Source organism: Canis lupus, chromosome 12 (genome assembly GCF_011100685.1).
Source record: "Canis lupus familiaris isolate Mischka breed German Shepherd chromosome 12, alternate assembly UU_Cfam_GSD_1.0, whole genome shotgun sequence".
Classification (NCBI taxonomy): domain Eukaryota; kingdom Metazoa; phylum Chordata; class Mammalia; order Carnivora; family Canidae; genus Canis; species Canis lupus.
The window spans coordinates 40877423-40883999 of record NC_049233.1 but is presented as its reverse complement, the minus strand read 5'-3'; positions in this window follow the sequence as shown (position 1 = coordinate 40883999).

The window sequence follows — 6577 nt, the reverse complement described above, 5'->3', positions numbered from 1 at the left end:
GAATGTGCCCTTGAGGGAAATGAACCTTTGCATTTGTGTACTATTGAAGTGGAAAATAGGGGAGAACCTTGAAAGCCAGGGACTATCTTCAGTTACATGACGTGAGAGAAAAGTGAAAGCTTTGAGGGTTATTGATTATAAGACAGCCATGATAAAACATAGCATTTTAATTAAATCCTGCACACTGGCAGTGAAGGCTCAATTTTGTGCTAAATTTTAGAAACTGAGTCTGAATAGGACTTCTTAAGGTATCTAACTGGCCTGCACATATTAGATCTCTGCTATCCAAGATGGTAACACCAGCCATTCATGATTGTTTACAATTAAATTACTTTCAATAAAATACATTTTAAAATTCAGTTCCTGGCCTCACTAGGCACATTTCCAGTGCTCAATAGTTGCATGTAACTAGTGGCTACTGTATTGAATAATGCAGATGTGGAACATTTCCATCATTACAGAAAGTTTCTTTAGACAGCACTGTATTAAACATTCAATAAATACATGTTGAATGAATGAATGATTGAATGCCTAAAACTTGAAAGGAGATAAAAGGCATTACTCTTGTAAAAAAGTTGAACCAGTCCTCTTAAAAGAAGACATAATATTTATTTGGGGATGGGGGATGGGTAAAGGGATACAATGACCTTTTAAGAAATGTAATATCCTATTCCATTGACATATTTTAGATTTCTGTGACAAACTCCTCTTCTGAAACCTTCAGTAAAGTCTATTTTGTTCATGATGACCTGTGTCAATGGGGACTTTTTTGAGGAGCTCAATAAAGGGTCTTTATTTCATGGGGAATCAGCATGGTGTAGAAGAGGGGCCAGACATAAGGAAGAAGGAATAAGAAGTGGAGGAGGTCATATGTCCACCAAGAACAGATAGGAAGCTTAGGGATAGATTTGAAATTCCATAGGCTGGTGAACCAGGCTCAAGCCAACTTTTCCTTTAATTAAAGTACCCTGGCTGATGATGGCTATGCTGCATTTTTAATACACTGTAACAGGAGTTGGCAGGTCAAATCTGGCCCACCTATCTGTATTCGTAAAGCCAACCAGCTAAGAATGGTTTTTATACTTTTCAATGATTGTTTTAAAAAAAAACAAAAGAATAATATGAACACGTGGCAATTATTTGTAATTAGAATTTCAGCATTCATAAAAAGTTTTGTTGGAACACAGTCATCTCATTTGTTTACAATTGTCTCTTGCTGATTTTGTGCTATAATGATAGAGTTGAGTGTTTGCGACAGATACCAAATGGCCTGCAATGCTTAAAATATTTATCTCTGGCTCTTTATAGAAAAGTTTGCCAACTCCTGTACTATATCATCAATATAGTGAGAGAAAGGATCTACATATCAGATAACATAAAACATTCAGGCCAGGAATGGATTGCACTAAAACAAGCCTGTTTCATGGGGAAACCATAACAAAAAAGAAGGTTTTAGAAGATTAAGGATAATGAGAGGAAGGAAACCGCTGCATCAAATGTAAATGGCTATATTTTTATTGCTGATGATAGCAGGAAATTGGACAGAAGAAAAGAAAACTATGTGACCTAAGGCAATCAATCATTTAACCTTTCTGAGATTCAGTTCAATATCAGTCAAGTGTCCATCTGTGATGCAGAATAGTCCAGCACCATATGGTTCAACAAATGCCTATTTAGTGCCTCTCATAGGAAACTCAATGTGAGGAAGGATAGGGGAGCCTAAATTTTGGACCTTATTCTCCAAAAACACATAATCTCCTTGGGGAGATAAGGAAGCATATAGTATTATTGGTGATAAATGACAAATAAGAAATTCTGGAAATAAGTTATAATACAATTATTATATTTCCATTCAGAAAAGGATAAAATAAAATCAGCAAGAGTAATCAAGAAAGGCATCCTAAAGAAAGAAGGAAGGAGTTGGGTTGCAGCTTGAAGGCTGACTGGGGGGAGGGGAAGGAAGAAGAGCATTCCAGATGGAGAAATGAACAAACAATGGCTAGGCATTAGGTGGAGAGAGATCCCCTCTTTTGATCTCTCCAAAAGACAAGAGATCAGTTAGGCTGCGGTAGGTGCAGATAAGGGGGAGAAGCCAAAGATAAAGAGAAATAGGGCAGGGACAGTGGTTTGAGGTTTTTGAAAGTCAGGATAAAGGGTTTCCCAGATTGACAAAGAGAAACATGGTATGTTTGTGTAAAGGGAAAGGATAAGAAATTGGTATTTGTCAAAGCAATAGTACAGAGAAAAGTTATGTGAGTACAAAGAAATCCGACAAGTCTGCTGATATTACAGTTAAGAGAGAGATGAAAAGGAGGAAATAGTGTACACCTTAGACCTTACAAGATAGGAAAGAAATTGTCCTAACAGACACATCATCTAGAACTTCCAAGGACAAAATATAACATGAGTCCAAGAGTAAAGATGGGAATTGTGCAGTCAGTTCTGCGAATTTACGCACATAATGGAATAGTCAACTGCTGGCCACATAGCCAATGGCTTTATTTACCCAAGGATCTGGAGAACTTTGAAAAGATAATAAGTAGAAGCATTGGCTCAGACAACTGGCTCCTTAAAAAGTATCCTACACAACTGAGGAAACACATTTGTCTCTTCCTCTTCTGAACGAAGGATTAGAATTTAAAAAGGCAGTGGTTCAAGGGGGAGAGGGTCAGAGAACATTTGCTAACACTATTAAGCCTGAATGGGGGAGAGAGAGAGATTCTGAGAGGAGCCCTGAATAATAGCTCCTGACACAGCCTTTCCAGACTCCTCTCCAAATTCTTGGAGAGAAGGCAGTGAAGAAAGTGTAATGATCATAGTGAATCAAAAAAATATCTTTAATATTGGGGGCACTGCTGAAAACACATAGCACAGTCACTGTCTTTTTTTCCACCTTCTTTCTTGACCAGTTCAGTGTGGCGACAATGAGAGTGAATGAGTGGCCACACCACTGACCTCTGCAGCTAATAGGTGACTACTTCCCACTTGGTAATACTGAGAAACAGTAATCAGAGCCATGAAGCTTGGAAAATACCATCATAAGGTATGCTCAGCGCGCATAGGAAAGTCCATGACCCCTTGTCTGTAAAGATGATAAAAGGAGCTAAAGGACTTCCATTGCAGAGATTGTACTAAAATGGCAATCCAGATACTACTGTTTTTATACTGCCCTAAGAACCAAGATTTTTACTATTTATTTAGATTGGTGACCAATGGGATCCCTGGGTGGCGCAGAGGTTTGGTGCCTGTCTTTGGCCCAGGGCGCGATCCTGGAGACCCGGGATCGAATCCCACGTCGGGCTCCCGGTGCATGGAGCCTGCTTCTCCCTCTGCCTATGTCTCTGCCTCTCTCTCTCTCTCTCTGTGACTATCATAAATAAATAAAAATTAAAAAAAAAAGATATTAGATTGGTGACCAACCCTAAAAATCTTGACTCACACTATAAAACAAAATTTTTATAAACTAAAATAATTTTGTTAGTTTAACCAGCAGATGTAGTGTTGTGGATGGTTTTTACTAGGAGTCATTGATTTCCAATGGTGATACACTAAAGAAGACTTACTGCCACATCAGTGAACCCTGATTTGAGCAGATCAGATGGGCTTGGAATGAATAACTGAAAGGCCAAGTATACCTAACATGGAGGTTCTTGTCAACACTGACCATAAATATATTTATTGTTTGCATGAGAATACACTGACTGGAAAAAAAATAAGTAAAAATTATTCCATGATTAAGATGGCTTTTTTGTGAGTATGACATTGACAATACCTAATTACCAGGTTGACCTTGCACACTTGAGGAAAAGCGCTTGTTAGAAAACAAAATGTTAACAAAAACTTCAAACCACTATTTCTTGGTAAACAGAATTAATTGTTTCTATGTATAAGCAAATTTAGTGTGGGTGGTGAGAAGACATAACTATAGAGTTTTATATTTATTAAAATATTCAAAACATCTACACCTTTGGTTAATTAAGCCATAACTACAGTAGTGAATAGAATGAACAGGAATTGGCAGCACTGAAATTGAAATATGTTTCTAGACTAATTTCTGTAGAATAGAGTGATTGTACTACTAAATAAACTCAATTCTATAAAGAATAAAAGGATATAATGATCTAAGTTCATTTATTTCAGCCAAAGGAGAGGGAAGATGGATGGTTAAACTTAAAAAATAAAATGTAACTATGCAACTGGTTTATTGTCACAGCTCCTCCATTTCCCATCAAAAAATAATTTCTGGATTAAATTCTCATTACATTTTGATATAATTCTTAGGCAATTAGAATTAGATTATAAAAACTCTAACAAACTCTTCCAAAAGTAAATAGAAAACAAAACTTCAAAGGAAACCACAAATTGCTAGCTCAGAAAAAATTATCTGTGCATCTTTCAGATGAAAATAAAGTACATTTAAATGTGTAGTTTAGGAAAAAAAAATAAATCAATGTGTAGTTTATTTAAAAGGTTATTTGAAAATCATGAAGTTCAGGGGCAGTTCCTGCAATGAATACTAATAAGTGATGAATAGTTATTCTGGTGCTTAATCCAACTCCATAAATTCAACAATGGTGTGATGTCAAAATAAAGGAATATTTTCCTTGTCTGCTGGGAGCACCACTTCCTGAACGTTAATTAGACGGTGATGCATAAAACATTTTTTGCTAACTAACCTAACATATTTGGAGTTGAAATACTGTCCAGGGAATACACTTTCAAATGAAAAGAACTTATTTTGGGTAATAATTATTTTTGATAATTAAATGTCTCCCCCTTCTCTGCTTAAAATTGAATCGCTCCAAGACAAATGTTTACTTTCAAGCAGGAAACCAGGAAAATGAAGGTCTAGACAGCAAAGTTCCCTGTTTATGGGGTAAAGATCTGCCTGTAGATGGAATTTTATCTTAAAGTTTATTTAACACTCGCTTTGGCCAGGAAAAAGAAAAAAGAAAAAAAGGAGCACCATCTTTCTTTTCAAGTAACAAGTGTTTTGAACACATGTGGTACAACTGCCAAACATACTCTACCTCAGCACAGGACAGTGCAGTCAAGTTGGCTAGCTGGTTGATGACCTTCCACGCAGCCTGGGAGCCTCCCCAGCTACAGGAGTGCTGTGTCTATAGACTCAGAAAGCCCCATCTTTGAATGTCAGCATCACATTTGTACATCATAACATAAAGCTTCACTCTTTGAGGGACAGGTTATTCTTATTTAGTTGAACTGTTGGAGATTTTCTTCTCTTATTCAGAGGTAGATTCAAATAGTATGGAGCTTAGAGCTCATACAAAATTAGGTATGAAAGTAAACTTTGGCTAGAGTAAGAAAAAATATCACATAAAATACAAATTTTAAAAAATTGATTAATACCAACATTCCTAAATCCAAAAAAAGAATATTTCTTATAATTAAATATCTAACATATGTATAATACCTTTTCCTACATTTTTGGTTGTATGTTCTTTGATTACTTCCTTATATGAAAATTATTTTTTAATTCAACTTTCTGTAGAAAAATTAGAAATAATTCATTCTTTCCTCTGGCATAGATGATTGAACTTTAAAAGAATTATGGTTTAGTAAATTTTTTTTTCCTAAACAACTCATTGTTAATGACCTGTATATTTTTAGAAAATGTCTAGTAAATTTCTTCTGTATATGTGTTGTAGGATTTCAGAGCATTTCAGATTTTTTATTGCAGTAAGTGACTAATCTTAAATATTATTTGAACTATAACACTCAGTTATGTGGGTCATTTTGTCTGGAACTACTGAACTATATGTCAGGACAGCCTGTATCAAAATTGCTAAAACTAAATCTGATGTGTTAGGATGCATAAAATGTGTAATTCAGGTACAGATATCCTCACTAATCTGCAGGTTTGTATTTTCAAACTGAGGAATTCCATTACATTCTATTTTGCATAATTCCCATCAAAAAATGAAAAAAAGTAGGGCAGTCCAGGTGGCTCAGTGGTTTAGCGCTGCCTTCAGCCCAGGGCGTGATCCTGGAGACCTGGGATTGAGTCCCACATCGGGCTCCCTGCGTGGAGCCTGCTTCTCCCTCTGCCTCTCTCTGTGTGTCTCTCGTGAATAAATAAATAAATAATCTTTTAAAAAAAAGAAAAAAGTGTTGGTACTTTTATAATTACATGTATTTATTGCTTACCTTCCTGACCAGAAAGAACTTCTCTTTTGGTTTGGCATCAGTGAGAACTGAACCCTCAGTATGCAATGTTACACACTGGTGATAGGAAAACTTTCCACAGACCAGCTTATGGTTGATACATCACAAACCTTATTTTTTCTTCTATGTCCATTTGCTTCAATAGCAACGGTAGTAGGACATGTTTATAGCACGATTCCACCTCTGGTCCTGCATCATTGTGCTGTGATGCTGTGAATCAGCACAGTGGGAAGCAGGAGTATTCTTGGAGCTCATCCCACACCAAGCCAGCTAGCAGTAACTTCCCTGTACAAAGAAGTAACTGCCAACCACACAAACATTTTTCAAACTAAGTGTATCCCCAGTTCAGCTTCCCCTCAGCCATATTTTAGCCCCTGGCCAATTGGATATA